Raw genomic sequence first — 21,449 nt, 5'->3', positions numbered from 1 at the left:
GAGACTATACAATTTGACAGTTTCCTATTGTTACCAGCCTGTTGCTGGTCTAGGTCATGTGTTTATGTAGGGCACATCTGGTTCACCCAAAAGGACAGTCAAGTCTTTTGTCTTGGGAGCAAGAAACCACACTGTCTATGAAACCGAGAGTGTTTAAGGAACATTCAGAAGTATACACTTAAAAAAAAAAAAAAGGCGTTTGGAGTCACGAATAACGAGGAGTAACTGAATTTAAGACCAAGAAAGGTGGCCTGAACAAATAATTTTAGACTGAACAATAGCCTGTCTTAAAAATCTGAAAATACATTTGGGATAGTTATTTCCAAACCCCCAACATGCATTGTAGCATGAATAATTATTATTATTATTTTATTTTTTTGATAGATATTTTCCTTCCTCAAAAGCAAAAATTGCAGTTTGCAGTTAAATATTTGTTGGATAGAATAACATCATTAAGGCCCATCCAACAAATCGGGATAAATTCTCCACATAATTCAATACTGACGGTGAGTAAGAAAAGAAAATCAATAATTCTGCACTAAATCTTATAGGAATGAGTAATTGGAATTTCACTCATAATTTTAAATCAATTCCAGAGGACCAAAATAATAAAGTAAAGTAAAATAAAATAAAATAAATTAAAAAATATTCTGTGGGAGACAAAGAAATAATAGGTCCCTATTTGATTCATGGGTGCAAGATTTATTATTATTAAGGGTTGTCAATGTAAGCATGAATTTGTACAAAAAGTGTGATTAAAAATGAATGAATCTGAGGTGTAAATAATCCCATAATGACAAATGTTTCTACCATCAGAGCAATCTTGAGCATCAGATCAGCATATTAGAATGATTTCTGAAGGATCATGTGACACTGACGACTGGAGTAACAATGCTGAAAATTCAGCTTTGAACTCAGGAATAAATTACATTTTAAAATACATTCACATAGAAAAGTTTTTTATTTTAAACTGTAATAATATTTCACAATATTTCTGTTTTTACTGTATTTTTAATCAAATCAGTACAGCCTGGTGTGCAGAAGAGAGCAACATTTTTATTTTATTTTTAAATGGCACTGTTACTGTATATATAATTAATTTAAATTAATTTGAATAATTAATATGTGCATCTATAATAATAATTCCAAGTCATTTTCAAGAAATGTGCCATGAAGACAAGGCACTCAATATCCGTTACCCTCAGACTTTTAAAGACTTCTTCACGTTCTCTGCAGTTCCCTGATATTTCATGCTTTTTATGAAAACCGGACAATATCTCCTATGAGAAGCTTTCTAAGTCAGCCAGACAGAGAAAATGACCCAAGCTTCAGCTGCGTGTCTGCTAGGTGATGAAAGCTCCATGTCTCTTCCGGGGCTACATTAAGTCAGTCACTGCACACGCACACAATGAATCCCGCCACTTACCCTGGAGATTACAGGACGATCCGAGCGGAAGGGAAAATGACTGTGAGGCTGGAGGTTCAATAGAAAGTAATAGACCAACAGGGCTGTACCACGACTCAGTGTTTTATTTGGAGATGATTTCATCCCTTGAGCTCTTCAACTAATTTCTTCCTGGTCATTAATTTCGTAAGCCCTTCCGTCCGTTTCACTCTAAGCGTGGTCATATGGATACCAGAGCTTGAATGCGTTGAGCCACAATTCAAGACAGGTAATGGATATCCAAATGTCTGAATCCACTAATGGACTGAGGAGATCTTCAGAGGCCTCCAGGTCACACTTTAGTATGCTTTCAAAAAGAGTACTTATTACAGAAATTATATATTTTAGAAGAATATACTTAATGTGCAATCTGAATAGAATGTATTTGCACGTTTACACGACACCATTTGTATTTCTTTTTGGCTGTTCATTTACACTACAACAGCATTTTGAGGGCCTGAAAATGTAAACTTTTGAAAAAACGTATTAAAACGATACCGTTATGGTTAATTGAGGTTAACCCCTTACCCAATCTTGGCAAGTGGGGCATAAATGACATACCTAAAATAAAAAGGTTGCTGCTCATAAGTCATTCTGAATAGACACATACCAATCGTATATTTAGAAAGCCAACACTTGAGAGTTTACAGTTCAAGACTCAGAATTAGTCAGACTGTTATTAATATGGAGATATTTAAGTTCAGACATAAAACTAAATATTAAGAACATAATGTTTTTAAATGTATTAAAATATGATGTGTCTGTGTTGAAGCTGAACACAATGAAGCTGAAGCCACAAGTCTGCTCATGCTTTATTTCAAATCGGAGGATGTTTTCTTTAAAACTATGCATTTTATGAAACATTTTATAAGACCATGTCATGTGAGTTTTTAGAGAAGGCTAATAAAATATATAATTTTTGCCCTTTCAACACCCATTTGCAGTCTATTGTCTTATGTCTGGCAAGGTGAACTGCTACATTCGTATTTCTATTGTTCTCACTCGACGAACCTTTCACACTTCTGCCATGAATGAGACTTAGGGCCCTATTTTAATGATCTAAGCGCATGGTATAAAGTGCAGGGCACCAAGTTCACTTAGGGCGTGTCCGAATCCACTTTTGCTAGTTTAACGAGGGGAAAAATGGTCGGCGGTCCCGGCGCATGGTCTAAAAGGGTTGTCCTTATTCTCTTAATGAATAATGGGTGTGTTTTGGGATTTACGAGCGTTAAACCAATCAGAGTCTCATCTCCCATTTCCTTTAAATGCCAGTTGCGCTCGCGCCATGGCAGATTCGCTATTTACACGACGGAATTTGATATTGGAAAGACCGAAGCCGTCTCCAGAGCGCAAACGGATCTGCTTGTGTGCGAGGTAAAAGTGTGCAAGCAGACCATATACGGGACAAGCCGGATTCCACTATATCTTTATGTACACAATAATAATCTTTTATATTGTAATCCTTTTATTTTTTAGTATTTGGCATGTTTGTGTGCTGCTGTGCGTCCCTGTGTGTTTAATAAGCAGAGTGTACGCGCATTGTGGACCCGCCTATAGGTGCACATTACTAACACGCTCTTTAAATAACAAAAATATATATATATTGCGCCATTGACTTTAGGGGCCCTATCTTGCACCCAGCGCAACTGACTTTGTGTAAGGAGGAGGCGGAGGCAGTATTAGAATCCATGTGCTGAAGTTTATTAAGTGTAGGCAGCAGACTGAGTAGAAATAGACAATGTGTAAAAACACTGGTAAATGTCCAAAGGGCAACCAAACCAAGGGGTATCCAAAGGCAGAAGAAGAGCAGGCAAGCGAGAAGGTCAAACTCCAGAAACAATCCAAACAGGCAGTCAAAATCCAAAGGGTAATCCTAGAGACAGATATCAATGAAGGCAGGCAAAGATCGTACACAAAGTAATCAGACAATGAATAGAGAATGCTTGGTAAGGCAGTAGAACTGGCAATACTTCGCAAGGCTTGTTTGGTCATGCCATGCTTTTAATGGCCGCCAAACAGGAAGTAACCATAGAGTGAGCAGAGGGAGTGGCACACAGTCAGAATTCAGGAGAGGGCTCCCTCTGTTGGCGTGGCGTTACACTTTGTACACCGACGCATGTATCATTCCTACTTTGCACCCGATGCACAGCAGACTCTTCCTTCCACAGACGCACGTCTGCAAATTAGGGAATGAACTTGCGCTCCCGGGGGGCTTTTTTCAGGGTTCAGCGAAAAGAGGAGGCGTGTTCCGGCGCAAATGTTCCCTGGTGCTATTTTGCAGTTTCAGAAAACAATTCCGCCACAGACCAGGAAAAACCTAGTCTAAAGTCAGTGGCGTGTTATTCAGATACTATTTTAAGGGCGCATGCTTGGCCATAATGTAGCGTGTTCACAACGCGCAAAACACTTTGCTTCTCTCATCTACACAGATGCAGCAGTTCCCATTTTTGCAAACCATACATAATTACAAAGACAAATATTACCACACGAGGGAAATCATTGTTGTGTCCATGAAGATGTGAAAAAATAGGCATAAATCTAGCTTACACATTTACCCAAATTATTCAGGCTAATTGTAGTAATGACGGATCAAACCTGTTTGACCAATAGTGGCAAGACACATAGGTATATAAGGACACCTGACAAAGTGGGTTGTCCGTCAAGAACCAGGAAACAAAATTCTGAAGACTGCTAAATCACCTTTACCATCATGTAAGTTCATTAAAAACCTTACTCTTCAACTTACCAGTTAAGTTGCGCTTGCTCATAATTTTTCTATTGCACAGTGAGATGGAGTGCATCTTGGGACAGAGAATTAGATGCGGGAGGGAGAGGGTCTACTTGCTTAGACAGACCTATCTCTCCCTCAGTGAGGAGGAATGTATGCGTAAGCTACGCCTGACCCGTCAGGCTGTGACAGATGTCTGCCATCTCCTGGCAGATGAGCTGGGGACTGATGCACCCTGTCCCTATGCGTTCCCCGTTGCAGTGAAAGTTACAGCGGTACTGCATTTCAATGCGTCTGGTTTGTTCCAGCACCCCCTCAGCTCCATTGGAGGTATTTCACAATCTGCCATAAGTTCGGCTATACATGCAGTTACATCAGCTCTAGTCCGACATGCTGGGGAATACATCCAATTCCCCGTCACACCTGACAGCCAGGAAAGAGCGAAGCAGGCGTTTTGGGCGAAGAATGGGTTCCCTGGTGTCCTTGGTGCTATAGATTGCACCCATGTGCAGCTACGTGCCCCATTAGAAAATGCACAGATATACATCAACCGCAAGGGAACCCATTCAATCAACATACAAGTCATTTGCGATACTAATAGTAAAATCACCCATGGTCTTTGCGAATTACCCTGACTCAAGCCACGACTCATTTATACTGGCAAACTCTGCCATTTCTGCCATCTTCGAGGGGAATCCCCTTGGATGGGTGGCTGTTAGGGGACAAAGGCTATCCGTTAAAGACATGGCTGATGATACCATTTGTGATGCCAGCAACAGTGCCTGAAATGCTGATTAATCGAAAACACACACAAACACGCAGTGTACTTGAATGAACATTCGGCATACTGAAAATGCGCATCAGGTGTTTGGATATGTCAGGAGGCACTTTACAGTACAGTCCTCAAAAAGTCGCAGCATTCTTTGTGGCTTGTTGTGTTTTATACAACATTTTCATGAATCATGGATGTGTTGATGACATAAATGAGGAAATATTAGAGGACTACAGGAGACGTCATGTTGAACTGCATGTGCCGGTGCAACTTAACCCAAATGCACCAGCAGCAGCATCGGAGAGGAGAGCTTATTTGACAGAAGAGCTGCTGCATCGTCTATAGTGAGGTAAGCAAAGTAATCTCGGTCTAATGTTAGACTACATTGCAAAAATATCACCATGCATTCATAACCTTGTGATTCAGTGAGAGTGAGGCGTGTAGTGGATCTGGATCCTCTGCACCTTGGTGGTTGTGCTGCTCCCTCCTCAGTTGGCCCATGCACACTGCTCGCGAGGCCAGGGTCTTCTTCCTGCGAAGCTGCGTTACATTGTTTTGATTTATTGTATGGCTGTGTTACATTTATTTCATGTCAATAATGATTAAAAAGATTTTCATGAGAAATCTCTATGTATGTGAACATGATTTGTAAGTGTACCTTGGGGTTGGACAGCTAGTGTATCAGGTTGGGTGCCGATTTCAAAGCCCCCAAATCCTAGCCTAGAAATCTAGACGCACCCTAGCGGCAGCAAAATGTATTTCGCAGCCAGGGGGGTCTAGCACCTCTCAATAGACCTTCTAGCTGCAAAAACCTAAATTGGGTCAGGCCAATCACGTTGTGTATAAAGTAGGCGGGGGCGGGCTTAACATATGACGACAGAGTTGCGACGGCTGCCACTTGAAAACAAAGAATGGCAGCTGCTGATGGAGAACAACGGTCTTTCGAATCGGCTTTGGCCGCGACTCTGGAGGACTTGGAGTTAAGTTTTTCTTTGAGAAAAGAGCAAAGAACGGCACTTAAGTCATTCTTAAAAAAAGGAAGATGTGTTCGTCGTTTTGCCGGCCAGATATGGCAAAAGTTGAATCCATCAACTAAGCTCCGCTGTTGGGAAAACGCTCTGGTTGGTTTAAGCGCTGTCCTAGTGCGTGCAGAGGGAATTTGAAAGACAGCCGTTTATCCCGCCCCTCAGATTAAACTGCGTCTATGGTGAGTTTCCAGACCTAACATCTTGATGTAGGTCTGGCTTGCCAGGCTACCCAAATCCCTCAACGTTTTCAGCGTTGAGGGTGGACGCAGCTATGTCCTCTGCTGGCGTCAGGTCCTGTACTGAGTAGAGGCAGATCCACCTCCAGTTATACGGCGTGTCCGATTGTTGCCAGCAAGCTTGGACTTCCCCCGTCTACTGGCATCGTTGTAGCGCTTGCGGCACTGGTGCGATGTCCTGGGGATGCCAGCCGTGGAAACAATTGTGGCAATTTCCTCCCATGCCTGTTTAACCGAAGCTAATTTGGGTGGGTTTTACGTCTTTTACAGCCCTGTTGAGAACACTCTCCTCGGCTGGGAACCTTTCCTGGCGTGCGCCTGGCAAATCCGCCATTATATAGCAATCCGCCATGGAACAAGCGCGCCTGATTTTAAAGGGAATGTGAGATGATGCTCTGATTGGTTTATTGCACGTTACGCCCAAACCACACCTATGAGTAATGAAGCTACTTCAGACCAACCCATTTTAGATTTGTGTCGGGATCTGAGATCCGCCCACAAAGTTGCTTGTGTTTCGCGTTTGATACTTGCATTTCAGATCGTTAAAATAGGGCCCTAGACCAGGTTTCAGTTGGTTAATGGCGCAGTCTATTTCTGTTGCCTCAAAATAGCAACGTGCCAACAATGCGCCAGAACACACCTCGTTTTCAGACAAGCACGCCCATGGGCGCACAAATGGGCGCAAATGCATTTGCTATTTAAACAACATGGCGCAGGACGTGAAAAAAAACTGCGTCGAACTGAAACTAGCAAAAAAACACTTGCATCGTGCTTGGCGGGTGTAAGATAGGGCCCTTAATCTTCATTATTCTTTTATCATTATTCTTTTGTTTGTTTTCAGCCATTATTAGCCTTTATTCTGGCAATATGGCTTGCCCATCTACACCACTTTCATCCCACTATACATTAATCCACCTAAAAGATTGATATCATGCTTTTGATTGATTGATTGATTGATTGATTGATTGATTGATTGATTGATTGATTGATTGATTGATTGATTGATTGATTGATCGATTGATTGATTTATTGTCATCATAAAAAAACATTGTAAAAACGTTGTTTACAACGAAATTAAAAGTGCTACTCCTGGTGCATATATAAAAAAAAAATACATTCATTTTATTTAAAACTCACTTTAAATCACCATCAAATGTTTGTATTAACTTTCGATCGCGATCTAATGTGGATTTTAGTCATATAATGATGTTAAAAAATTTTATGTTAGCCTTTTTGTATGCAGCTAATCGCTATTCCTGCTTAGCATTTAGACGTGAGAGAATATGAATGTGCTGAATTTTTATATTCACAATATCTAAAATAGATTGATTATTTTGCACTCCTGATATAAATTAAGATATTAATGTCACTGCAACCTAGTTTTATTATAAACAGTGGTCAAACATCTAAGCTGGAGTTTTAAATCTTTCTAATGATACTGTTTTAACATGCAGTGAATGTTGAGCAACAATAATCTGGGGCCGTCGGCGATCTTTGTACATAAAGGGGTCGACAAGGGAACTGAATGGGTTAATAGGTGTTTATTCTGGTTGATTTTTATTTAAAAAGTTTCTTACAAAAAACCCTAGAGTGAATCAGGAAAAAAAGAGTATGAGGGAAAAATAAGCCCAAACACGGTTAGAGATTTGCACACCAAACAAGGTGAGTGAACTTTCTTCTGGTTGCACATACATTGTATCAGTTGGGAAATGAATATCACCCCAGGTAGAAAAACACTCCCTTTAATGAAAACAAGAGGAAGACATTAGAGCGAACTGAAAATTTGGATGCAACAATAACAAAGGCCTAGTTCACAAACTCCTCTCTGTTTGCTTAATTTATTGGTGTCATCATAGGAAGTTGAAAGGTTGAAACTGCAGCAACATGAAACCCAAGAGGAAGCAATGTTTCCTGCGAGCATTAAAATGAGAAAAAAAGAGAAAAAAACCTCACTTACCTCCTGTGAAAAATGAGCAGAAAAAAAAGGTTGGCTTCCTGATTCAAATCAATGAATAACTCTACGAAAGGAATAATATTTTGATATAAAACATGTTATTCGGGAAATGGTTTACAGGCAGCCTTCGGCTAATCCTGCTGGGCTGTAGATTTGGAAGACTCAATATATCAGACGAAATCTTAGTGGAAAAAAGACACATTGCCCACAAAAACGTGCAAGAACTGCTGGTTGGCAAACAAACCCAAGTGTGTGAATGTGACCTTACACACTACGACCTGGACACCCCATGTGCTGTCTCGGCCTCCGATGGGAATGTTAGGAAAACTGGCTTTCAGCAGCTTTGACGGATTTCTCAAAGACATGGAATAGCTTCTTAAAAGGTGAAGTGTGTTTTTTGTAGTAGTAAAGAAATACTTTTTCCTTTCTCAGCTTAATATGGACAAACAACTATGTATTTAACCCTCCGTTGACAAATATACACATTTATATGTCACATTTTTCTTTGCATTTTTCTTAACATGTCTATATGTAATATAGATATATGTAATTGTATATTTATTTGTATTCCTTAATTTTTGAACTAGGAAAAATTACAATGGACAATAAAGGGAAACATATTTCATTTAGAAGTGTAATATATTTAAATTTAAATACAAAATATATTCACACACACACACACACACACACACACACACACGAGTACACCAAACACAACAATACACAAGGGGTAATTGGCAAACAAGACACACCTGGGAACAACAACAATAATAATAATAATAATAATAAAATACTCAAGAAAAACTACAAAGGACTGCAAAACATGGCGTAAAACAGGAAAAGCCACACAAGATCAAGGGAACACAAGACATGACATACAGTATATATAGTTTTTTAAAATATATAATAATACTTTTTAAAATATTACATATCTTATTTTTGACCTAGTAAAATAGAACAATGACAATGAATTATAAAGGCTAACATATTTTATTTGTAAATGTCAGGAAATTATTTTATATAAATGTATTCATTTAAGTTAATTTAAAACAAAATCTATCAATATCAATATATATTATCCAATATATATTTGCAAGGGGTTTAACAGTAATGTAATATATACATATACATATATATATATATATATATATATATATATATATATATATATATATATATATATATATATATATATATATATATATTTAATTGTGAAATGATTGATACTATCAGCAGCTTTGAAAATAAATAGAAAGATGTTTTAGATGTTTTTATTACGACCCACATTTTCGGCTTAGCCAAAAAGTTTAGCTTAAAACACACAATATAGCCATTAAACGTTCCCCGAGCACTTGAGCACTTAATCTAAAGGCTGTTAGATAATAAAAAGTGACATGCAAGGTTGGAAGTGCACTGTTAGGCATTTTCTTATGTTCAGTCATGCATGGATTAAATTTGATGAAGTTCTGCGTTTGTCTGAGAACCAAAGTGCTTAATGGGTAAAATTCTAATGGGACTCAAATCAAGTGTGGCAGCTCATTTTTCCTGCTTTAATTTAAAGGTGCTCATTAATTAGGGCCTTATTTATTCAGCTGGGAACATTTATGATTAAAACGGTAAAAAGGAAGTATCCTATCGTAGATACAGCACCTTTATCCTGCTTGCACTGTGTCAGGTCAAAGCTAAAGATAATGGGGAACATGATTAGGGAAACTTTAGCTTGCCAAGCAATCAATTTAAAATACTCAAAACACACTTAAAATACTTTGAAATCAATTTTAAAAAAGAGGTGTTCTAACCTATTTAACTTCCAAAATGTGATGTATTTCAGAGTTGTTTCAATACAGTCTCAAGACAATTTGTAACTATTTGAGGCTAATTCGTATGAATTAGGTGGTATGTTTAGGGGTGGACCTTCATGCTTTTTTTTCTAACAATCGTATATTTTCTGTACGATGCACATCTTACGAATTCATACAAAATCGCCACCTTGTAAAATAGTAATGTTTTTCATAGGAGATGGAAAACACTCCTGAACTATCTGGACTGGTTATTTATTCCACATTGTCAGCAAACACAACATGATCCGTCATAAATAATATTGTTTGCCGGGAAAACACTCTGTAATTTTATTGAGAAGGACAAAAAACTCCACTTTGACTAAAAGCATGAAGTCAGATGTGCTTTGATTGACTGGTGCTTTGGGAGGTTGAAAGTCGAGATGCACCTGGTATCAATTTGTAGCTCATATCATTGTGTTTGTGCAATGCAGCATTACAGTGAGAGAATCTGCAGAACTTGGAGCGAGTCCACAGCCTCCAGCACCTGCCAGACTCTCTTTCAAACAAAAATACTCTACATACTTCCGGAAAACCAATTGACCATAACTGCATATGTCTTTTTGGGACTATTTGTTTTTTACCCAGATGCTTGTGTTTAATCAACTAACTACAAAGTATATTGGGAAATTTTAGTCAGATGTTGAGAGAAAGAGTTCAGAAGACAATATTAGCTTTATCGGTAACACTTTATAATAACTGCACGCTACTAATCATTAGTTAAGCATTAGTAAACAGTTAATTCGTCATTTATAAAGCATTAATAGACATTAATAAGCAGTTTATAAATACAGCTATAAATGCTTTATTCTTGATTTATAAGCATATATATATATATATAATGTGTATTTTCACAATTTATTAATGATCAATTTATCATTTTTAAATGAAGTATTGCATTATTTACAAACCAGTTATTTAGGAGTTGTCATTGATTCATAAGATCACTTAGAAAGTGTAAGTAAATGTAGTAGATTCAGGTAGTTATAAAGCATTTAGTAGAGGTCAGTGAACTATTTTTAAAGTGAGGACTAGTTATGCCTTGTAAAGCATTTATAAAGAAGATTTAAAGACTGTTTTCTTCTAAACAGTGATACAGAACATAGAAATCTCCTTTATAAATGCTTTACAACGCATAACTAGTCCTCACTTTAAAAATAGTTCACTGACCTCTACTAAATGCTTTATAACTTACCTGAATTAACCCTGAATTACAGTAGAAATACATGTTAATAAAGCATTTATTGACACACTTAGTAACTATTACTATATGTCTGAATAATAAGATGTATGAATGTACATTTAAATAATTTATTAATAATTTACTTACACTTTCTAAGTGATCTTATGAACCACTGACAACTCCTAAATAACCGGTTTGTAAATAATGCTATACTTCATTTAGAAATGATGAACTGATCATTAATAAAGTATGAAAATACAATTATTAAACACATTACAGATATGCTTATAAATCAAGAATACAGCATTTATAGCTGTATTTATAAACTGCTTATTAATGTTTATTAATGCTTTATAAATGATAAATTAACTGTTTACTAATGCTGAACTAATGATTAATAGCGTGCAGTTATTATAAAGTGTTACCGCTTTATCTAACAATATTTTTTTTTTCTAAAATATATTTCGATTTTATTCAATAAAGCCCTTCAATGGTAGAGTAAACAATGATACTACCATGGCACTTTGATATATATACCATGATACGGAATGACAGTAATATTTATATATGGTATTTACAAAGTACTCCCAAAGAATATCATGCTATTACCAAGTTACTACTTTTGACCAATATGTTTTTTTTTTTTCAATAACCGATACTGATAGAGAACACGATTGGCCAGTGGCCAACACACAGATTCATATATTTTATAGTATAATATATAAATTATATTTAATAACACCAAGTCTGTTACAGATCAGCCAGGCTCTCACACCAGCCAATCACAGCTCACTCCCTCACCTGAGTACTAATCACACACACACACCTGCACCTCATCATCACTATCATCACCAGCACTATAAAGACACACTCTTCACCTCAGTTCACCGTCCAGTCTCGTTTATTCGTAGAGGACTACTTACCTTGATATCACAAAACCTCCATTATCTCCAGCGTCTTGTCTCTCCTGTGTGTCTCCGTTCCTGTAAGAAGAACTAGTCCAATCATCACCTGCACACCGCTCTCCAAATTATAATTGTTCATATCACTTCCCTGTATCCTGTGTTGTCAAATAAGCTCCTGTTATATCTTCATTAACCATCTCTTGAGTCTGCTTCCGTAACATTCAAATACATTTTTAAAGATGTGTATTTTACACAATTTTGTTCACGTTTACACCATTTCTTTACTTAAGTATGACTAAATATTAAAGTTGTCAAATCAAATGATATACATGACGTGCCAATTAGTTAATACAATTTAATTGCATATTAATATTTGTTGAGAAAAGCCCCCAAGAAAAGATTTCAATTTTACATTTTGACAATATATAGTTTTTTAGTAGTAGTAGGAGTGATAGTAGTAGTAGTAGTAGTAGTAGCAGCAGCAGCAGCATCATCATCATTAGTAGTAGTAGTAGTAGTAGTAGTAGTAGTAGTAGGAGTAGTAGTAGGAGGAAGAGTGATAGTAGTAGTAGTAGTAGTAGTAGCAGCAGCAGCAGCAGCAATAGTATTATTATTATTATTATTATTAGTAGTAGTAGTAGTAGTAGCAGCAGCAGCAGTAGGAGTAGTAGTAGGAGTAGTAGGAGGAGTGATAGTAGTAGTAATAGCAGCAGCATCATTAGTAGTAGTAGTAGTAGTAGTAGGAGTAGTAGTAGTAGGAGTAGGAGTAGTAGTGGTGGTGGTGGTGGTGGTGGTATTGGTAGTATTAGTAGTAGGAAGAGTGATAGTAGTAGTAGTAGTAGTAGTAGTAGCAGCAGCAGCAGCAGCAATAGTATTATTATTATTATTATTATTATTAGTAGTAGTAGTAGTAGCAGCAGCAGCAGTAGGAGTAGTAGTAGGAGTAGTAGGAGGAGTGATAGTAGTAGTAATAGCAGCAGCATCATTAGTAGTAGTAGTAGTAGTAGTAGTAGTAGGAGTAGTAGTAGTAGGAGTAGTAGTGGTGGTGGTGGTGGTGGTGGTATTGGTAGTATTAGTAGTAGGAAGAGTGATAGTAGTAGTTGTAGCATCAATAGTATTAGTATTAGTAGTAGTAGTAGTAGTGGTGGTATCAGCAGCAATATTATTAGTATTAGTAGTAGGAGTAATAGTAGTAGTAGCAGCAGCAGCATCATCATCATTAGTAGTAGTAGTAGTAGTAGTAGTAGTAGTAGTAGTAGGATTAGTAGTAGGAGGAGGAGTGATAGTAGTAATAGTAGCAGCAGCAGCAGCAGCATCAGCATCATTAGTAGTAGTAGTAGTAGTAGTAGTAGTAGTAGTAGTAGGAGTAGTAGTAGGAGGAGTGATAGTAGTAGTAGTAGTAGCAGCAGCAGCAGCAGCATCATTAGTAGTAGTAGTAGTAGTAGTAGTAGTAGTAGTAGTAGTAGTAGTAGGAGGAGGAGGAGGAGGAGTGATAGTAGTAGTAGTAGTAGTAGTAGTAGTAGTAGTAGTAGGAGGAGGAGGAGGAGTAGGAGTAGGAGGAGTGATAGTAGTAGTAGTAGTAGTAGTAGTAGTAGTAGGAGGAGGAGGAGGAAGAGGAGGAGTGATAGTAGTAGTAGTAGTAGCAGCAGCAGCAGCAGCAGCATCATTAGTAGTAGTAGTAGTAGTAGGAGGAGGAGTAGGAGTAGGAGGAGTGATAGTAGTAGTAGTAGTAGTAGTAGTAGTAGTAGTAGTAGGAGGAGGAGGAAGAGGAGGAGTGATAGTAGTAGTAGTAGTAGTAGTAGTAGTAGTAGGAGGAGGAGGAGGAGGAGTGATAGTAGTAGTAGTAGTAGTAGTAGTAGTAGTAGCAGCAGCAGCAGCAGCAGCAGCATCATTAGTAGTAGTAGTAGTAGTAGTAGGAGGAGGAGGAGGAGTGATAGTAGTAGTAGTAGTAGTAGGAGGAGGAGTAGTAGTATGAGGAGGAGTGATAGTAGTAGTAGTAGTAGTAGTAGTAGTAGTAGCAGCAGCAGCAGCAGCAGCAATAATATTATTATTATTATTATTATTATTAGTAGTAGTAGTAGGAAGAGGAGGAGGAGGAGGAGTAGGATGAGGAGTGATAGTAGCAGCAGCAGCATTATTATTATTATTATTATTATTATTATTATTATTAGTAGTAGTAGTAGGAGGAGGAGGAGGAGGAGGAGGAGGAGGAGGAGTGATAGTTGTTGTAGCAGCAGCAGCAGCAGCATCATTAGTAGTAGTAGTAGGAGGAGGAGTAGTAGGAGTAGTAGTAGGAGGAGGAGTGATAGTAGTAGTAGTAGTAGTAGTAGTAGCAGCAGCAGCAGCAGCAGCAGCAGTGGTAGTAGGAGTAGGAGTAGGAGTAGTAGGAGGAGGAGGGGTGATAGTAGTAGAAGCAGCAGCAGCAGCAACAGTAGTAGTAGTAGTAGTAGTAGTTGTAGTAGTAGTAGTAGTAGTAGTAGGAGGAGGGGTGATAGTAGTAGTAGCAGCAGCAGCAGCATCAGTAGTAGTAGTAGTAGGAGGAGGAGGAGAAGGAGGAGGGGCATCAGCAGTGGGATTAGTATTATTATTTTAATGAATGAATTTATTGAAAAAATTAAATTAATAGCCCTAGTGAAAATATTTGAAAACAGAAAAAAGAGTTTGGTGACAAGTGATAAGGTGGTTCATTTTCTTAACCAACACAAAGAGGAACTACCAAACTGGCAATGTTGGCAATTAAAACATCCAAATTATGAGATTATCTGCACAGTATTCTCAACATTAGTGCGACTGTTCCCACACTATTCCACACCTTCCCAACATTCCCGTCTCCCACATATTAATGTAATTAGAACATTAGTCTCACTGAACGCATATCTCCTCATCTTTTGTGTGTCAGGAATCTGTTTATCTGATAGCAGTTTCCTGAGCCGGTCTCTCCTCCAGTAAACCATTACTGCATCAGCTGAACCCAACCCAACCCAGCGTCCGTCTGTCCAGTGAGAGAGAGAGTCTGCACAACTTCTGTCAGTTAACCCCAAAAAGACAAAACAAAAATAATGATTTTCCGAAAAAGACCAAGAGTTCACTAAATGGGACAAACACCCAATAGAGACTCTCCAGACCGAGCTGTGCAAAGTCTTGCTACGAGTTCAGAGCAAAACCCCAAATAATGCCTGTAGAGCAGAATTAGGATTATACACCCTTATGATAACTATTCAAAAAAGAGCCATTAAATTCCATGCCCACTTAAAAAATAGCAATGAACAGACCCTCCATAACAAAGCCCTGTCCTGCCAAGAGCTGAAGCCAGAGACAAACACCCTCGGCCGATCGGTGTTAGAGCTGACGTCACAAACTGACAATAAAAACAAAGCCAGACCAAACCAAATAATTAAAACACAAAAAGAAAAATACCTCAAACATTGGACAGACGCGACAGCCAAACAGAGTAAATAGGAATGCTATCTGGCCCAAAACAGAACGTATGAATTGGCAGGATACCTGAGTAAAGTGAGCGACCCTAAACTGAGGAAAGTCCTGAGCGTACAGACTCAGTGAACACAGTCTGACCATAGAGACAGGCAGACACACACACACACACACACACACAATTTCTTTCCCCATGCCAATAAAGCTATTTGAATCTTGAATCTTTACAGTCCGTCTGTCCAGAGAGAGAGAGAGAGAGAGAGAGAGAGAGAGAGAGAGAGACCATCCAGTGCTGTTACATGCTAATAAGATTCAATTCTGCTGTTCTGCTGAGTTTTTTTCCCTTTGCTCGAACTCTAGAGTCCCACAGTCCTCAAACTACAGCTAATGTTATTAAAGCCTGAACTAACATTAGCTCCAATGAAAATAAGCTGTGCAGAGCAATTACGCCTGGTACATGTTAATTTTAGGCTTACATTGTCAGTCTTTCTAATCGTGCAAAATTAAAAATGAAAAATCCTGTCATCATTTACACACCCTCATGTCATTCAAAACTCATTTGAGTTTCTTCCATGGAACACGAGATGTTTACGCTGCCCACAGACTGTCAAGCTATCAAAACTATCATACAAGTAATCTGAATTTATGCACTATTCCAAGTTTGCGTGCGCACTATGTTTAATATGTCAATATAATACACTATAAATAAAATAGAATGTGTGAATAAAATTGAAAATGAATATAGAATATAGTAGGGTAAATAACAGAAATTTTAGTGGAAAAAAAATAAAGCTTGTATTTATTTATTTATAATAATAATACTAATTCAATAATAATTATTATTATTATGCGAGTGTTGTGTTTTATACTATAGATCTGACATCTGAAATTCTCACAATCTCTCTTTAATGCAGTTTTATTTTCCTTAACCTGCGGAGGGATTTGGGATTGGCTCCACTGTCCCCCTCACCTGGGATTCACTAATCTCGAGTAGTTTTATCTTTAATTAGCATGACTGGTACCTAAGCGCTCACTCATCTGTGAACCATCGCTTTCGATTGGTAGATGAAAGACTTTTATCATGCGGTTGGCACGATTCCGGACCAAAGTTAAATAAAAAATGACTGCCGTTGAGAGTCTCGCTGAAGTTTGGCAAACGCAGCTGTAACTTGAATACTCTACACGCCTGTGTCGTTCAGTTCTTCGTCCTGGCGCTCGGAGGTGCTGCGATTCGAGGCGTCACCGCTGTCGTTTCACAGAACAGAGCCGCGTCTAATCAAAGGAAGGTGCTGAGGAATATTAGAAAAATGTCCTTGAGTTAAAGATTAGATGGGAGACAAGCGGCCACACGGTAATGCAGGCCAGACCGCTCTGTCGAACCAAATTACTGAGTGTTAAAACACGACACAACGGCTGCGTCCGTTCATAAGTCCTTCTTATTTTCTCTGTATCTCTCTCGCGTTTCAATCAAACAATCACTCATTGTGATGAATGAAAACAAACTGAAAGTCAATGAAAGTGAAACTAAAGATGAATAAGTCCAGATAACTGTGACACATAGAACTCGCAATTGCAACTTGTACCCCGAACACAACGTCACAGGTTGTCATCTCATAATTACAGTAATTACGACATGGCGTGATCGCAGCATAACTTGCATTGATAAATAAATAAAACTTATACTACGTGACTGTTTAACGCTTAAATCTGATTGGTTGATGAATGTTCTAAGGTGTGCAGTTATTTTCAGGGAAACGCACGGCTAAAGTAGTTCCAGGCAGGTTTTGACCGCATTACAGTTCCATATCACTTCGCCAATGATTTAAATTATTTCAAAGGTCCTTACAGCCACCAACTACCCTGGAAATCCAGAGTTCTCGCGAGAGCACAAGTTGAATTTGCTCAGCGAGTTTACTCTGGCGTCGAGTAATGATGCTCATTAAATATGCCCTTGTATCCGAGCTGAACCAATCACATCGGGTTATCTGATATAGGCGGGCCAGAGGCGAGATGACGACAGCGCTGTGATGTCGAAGTCATTAGTAAACATTGCAATGAATGTAGATGGCTATGGATGAACACCAGTTGTTTGAAACGGCTTTGGCCGCTACAATGAACGAGTTAGACTTGGCTTTTTATCTAAAAGAGGAACAGAAGACGCCGCTCGAATCGTTCCTTTGTAAGAAGTGCGTTTTTGCTGTTTTGCCGACCGGATACGGCAAGAGTCTAATCTACCAGTTAGCTCCGCTGGTAGCTAAGCGTATGGGGCTTGTGATTGGTCGTAATGTTTATCTGATAGCACACACATACAGTACCGACACACTCGCACAGAAACGTGTTGTCAGCGCTACTCTGACGAATTTATCACTAAAATAGTTTAACAACTTATAAGCTACATGACATTTCTCACTAGTGAGGTAATAACGGCGCTGTTCTTGAAGCAGATAAACCTACAGTTTCTCTATTAGTAGAGACGCTTCTGCCGAACACTGTTGAGAGACGCACAGACTCATGTAGGAGTAGCGTTAACTGTGACGCCTCTCGCGGTTCAAACAAATAGGGCTGGGCAACAACCTCAAGCTCCTCCCACATTTCTCTTTAAAAATTCTCGTTTTAGACTTCTAATTCGTGACCTGTGTTTTGTTTTACTCTATCCTCTGCGCTTCCGCGTTCGCCAATACGTCATACGCCGGGTCAGAGGTCACTCGTCATGCGTCAGGTCAGAGGTCACTCACCCGCCGGAACTAGACTCACATACGGCCGTTAGCGGAAGCCAGTGATTATAGTTTATAAAGTTATAAATATGGATATTTTTTCTTACAAAAACGCATCTCTTCATTTTTGAAGGCCTTTATTAACCCCTGGAGTCTTATGGATTACTTTTATGATGGATGGATGCACTTTTTTAGCTTTAAAAACTCTGACTGTGCGTTCACACCAAATGCGAATAGCGCATCAAATTTGCGTCTACCGCGTCTAGTTGGACGCTTGAACATTTCGAATCCATTCGCGCGTCCAGAGCGAAATTGACACGCGTAAAAAGCAAAAGTTTGAAGCGAAATTGACGCACGTCTGAGGCGAAATCCGCTTGTCTGTTTGCAAGATGGCTGATGTTGATCGAGCATTCATCGAGAGAGTTACCGCATCGGAGCGAGGATCACCCTTCAGGACACCAACTACAGGCGCTCTATCCCAGCTGCAGAGCGCCTGTCCATCTGTCTTTGGTTAGAAAATGTATATGAATTTTTAAATACAGTATAATAAATATTGAAAAACTATCAATGTTTTTCAAACTGTGGTACGGATACCACTGTTGGTGCTCTTTCTAGTGATACTCACTAGTATATACAGTACTCACTTTCTAGTGATACTCAGTTAACTGCTATATTGAATATTATATTCTGCTATATTGCTATACTCCATTTTGAATGAGTGACTCCGGGTGGGAGTTTATCCCGTCACTTCACCACGTGACAGCAGCAAGCAGGCTCCTGATTGGTTAACGAGGTGCGAACAGACGGCAAAGTTCAGACTTTTCAACTCGGGCGTCAGACGCGAATTCGCGTCAAACGCGTGAATGCACAAAAAACACCAAATAAAATCATTTGCGCGTATGTAATGAGGCGAATTCGCGTCCACCGCTCCGCGCTAAACGCCTAATTCGCGCCACAGGACCTCCAGACGCGCGTAAACGCGTCTTTACATTGACTTAACATTGAAATCACTCGCGCCAGACGCTCTATTCGCGTTTGGTGTGACGCAGCATAATGCTCTATTCACTCCCATTATAAAGCTTGGAAGAGCCAGGATATTTTTAAATATAACTCAGATTGTGTTCGGCTGAAAGAAGAAAGTCATACAGGATGGCTTGAGGGTAAGTAAATTATGAGATCATTTTCATTTTTGGGTGAACTAACCCTTATTACCCTAGATAAATTAGCGTAATATCGTAGCAATGCATTAATTATAGCAATGATTCCTGTTGTTTCATAAGTAATGCACTGTATTAAGCTTCCATGAGCATTCCTGTCCCGATTAAATCATTTATTGATCAAAAGGCCATGCATTGCTGACAGACAGGGTAATATTGTCGTTGACACGCTCCTTCTGTGTTTGCGCAAGTGCTTCCCTGCTGATGGCTAATTAAAACGTTAGCACAAACGAACAGCGTCTCGGGGTGCCAGAGGACAGTATGGTTAGCAGACTGTGAGGAAAAGCCTGCTATGGGACGTAAGAAGCGCTTTGATGATGAAAATGTGGGGCAGAACGAGAAAGAGTCTGCGAGCTGTATTTTTTTGTTTTCTTCATCACTGACAAGCAGAACTTCAGCAAAGCGTTTTCATGTTATTATTTTGTTTACTATAATTCCAGCACGTCTCTTTGTTGAAGCTCAAGTCTATAATTCGTGGAGCATCATGTCAGATCTGCGTCCATCACACCAGGCTTTTATTCGGTTTCGTGTAGTGGTGGACACAGCTGTCACTTTGACGGCTCTCAGACCTCACAATAAAGTGAAGTTAAAAATATCTCTACTGTTAATCGAAACCCTATGGAACAATGAAACGCCATTTAAAGCGATCAAAGTCTAAACAAAGCACAAGGGGATGTAGGATTTTTTTTTTTTTTTTTGGAAAAACATATTGATCTGGTTTACAAACAGAGACTCATATTAGATTAGTATGCTGTGTTATTACCACTGAAAGATAAATGTGCTTGTTTCTTTAAGGGTTATAATCGACAACCTTTTACTTTGAAGTTGCACAGTGATGGTTTTGTTGTTTGGCCAATTGTCTATGAAGAGGGTAGATAATATTACAGTAAGTAGTATACATTATTTTTAAGGAAAATTATCTATCTATCTATCTATCTATCTATCTATCTATCTATCTATCTATCTATCTATCTATCTATCTATCTATCTATCAGCCTAAGAATGCTTTTTTGAATTTAAAAAAAACTAAGATGTAACACTGAAACTTTTTTTATTTAATTAAAAATAAAACAGAATTTATGTTTTATTAAAATTATTACTAATTGTTTTCAGTAATTGAAATAAAACTGATGGAAAACTTAAACTTACAAAACGAATTGAAAATTAGTTATGTTGCCTTGACAATTAACTGAAATAAGTTAGTGAGATTTCGTAATAAAAATCAGTTGTACTCTCTGCCAGGTGAAGTCAGATTTTCAGCAGTTGCATGCGTATCTTTTCTTTGCTTCAGCAGGACAACGTCCCTGTGCCCAGAGCGAAATACATAAAGAAATGATTTACTGGTCTGGAAGAACTTGAGCGGCCAGCACAAATCCCAGACCTGAACTGAAACGCCAAGTTGACGTCAGATCCCATCGCTAGACCTCAATGATGATCTTGAGCCTGACACCACTGTGAAAAAGTTTCTTTTTTAAAAGCACTTTTGCTTTTAAAAGTTATGAAAGTGTGAAGTGCGAACTGAATGTAATGTTTTTGGACACTTAACTGCATGTTATTTACTATTAAATGAAAATGTATTTGCATTATAATTTATGTTAAATGCAATTAGTTGAAAGTGTGTTTTTTGACCAACTTAAGTAGAACTTCTGTACATTTTTACAGTATATGTAATTTCATAATTCTATTTTCCTTGAAATATTTGAAGTAATAAATTATTTGAAGTATTATCTTTAAGTACATTTAAGAGACCTTTTATTTCATTGATATTTTAATATCTGCAAAAAATCCTTTTACGATTTTATTAAGTGCACTTTTTTACAAGGTTGGGAACATTTCCCTCAGCCATATTCCAAAATCTAATGCAAATCCTTCCATGAAAGGAAGGTAACATCCTGTAATATATCATTTCTTACTGTATGCATTTTAATGTAAACACCGTATACTTTTTTAAAAATAGGTTTTTTGTGTCATGGACTTAACTGCATTCAATGTAGTTCC

The 21,449-nt window shown here is 38.3% G+C and overlaps 1 long non-coding RNA gene across 3 annotated transcripts; it reads left to right on the top strand.

Moving 5' to 3' along the window:
- Positions 1–8,100: 8,100 nt before the first annotated feature.
- Positions 8,101–21,178, top strand: LOC311084654. 3 transcript variants are annotated; one of them, XR_014606567.1, is made up of 3 exons: positions 8,105–8,545; positions 20,247–20,337; positions 20,746–21,178. It is a non-coding gene; the product is annotated as an uncharacterized lncRNA (long non-coding RNA). The 3 variants fall into 3 exon arrangements; XR_014606565.1 differs by lacking the exon at positions 20,247–20,337 and having other exon boundaries at positions 8,101–8,545; XR_014606566.1 differs by lacking the exon at positions 20,247–20,337 and having other exon boundaries at positions 8,101–8,545; positions 20,743–21,178.
- The last annotated feature ends 271 nt before the right edge of the window (positions 21,179–21,449 follow it).

Source organism: Abramis brama (genome assembly GCF_963993115.1).
Source record: "Abramis brama genome assembly, chromosome: 6".
Lineage (NCBI taxonomy): Eukaryota > Metazoa > Chordata > Actinopteri > Cypriniformes > Leuciscidae > Abramis > Abramis brama.
The sequence above is the reverse complement of the archived record's forward strand: the minus strand, read 5'-3'. Positions and strand labels throughout refer to the sequence as shown.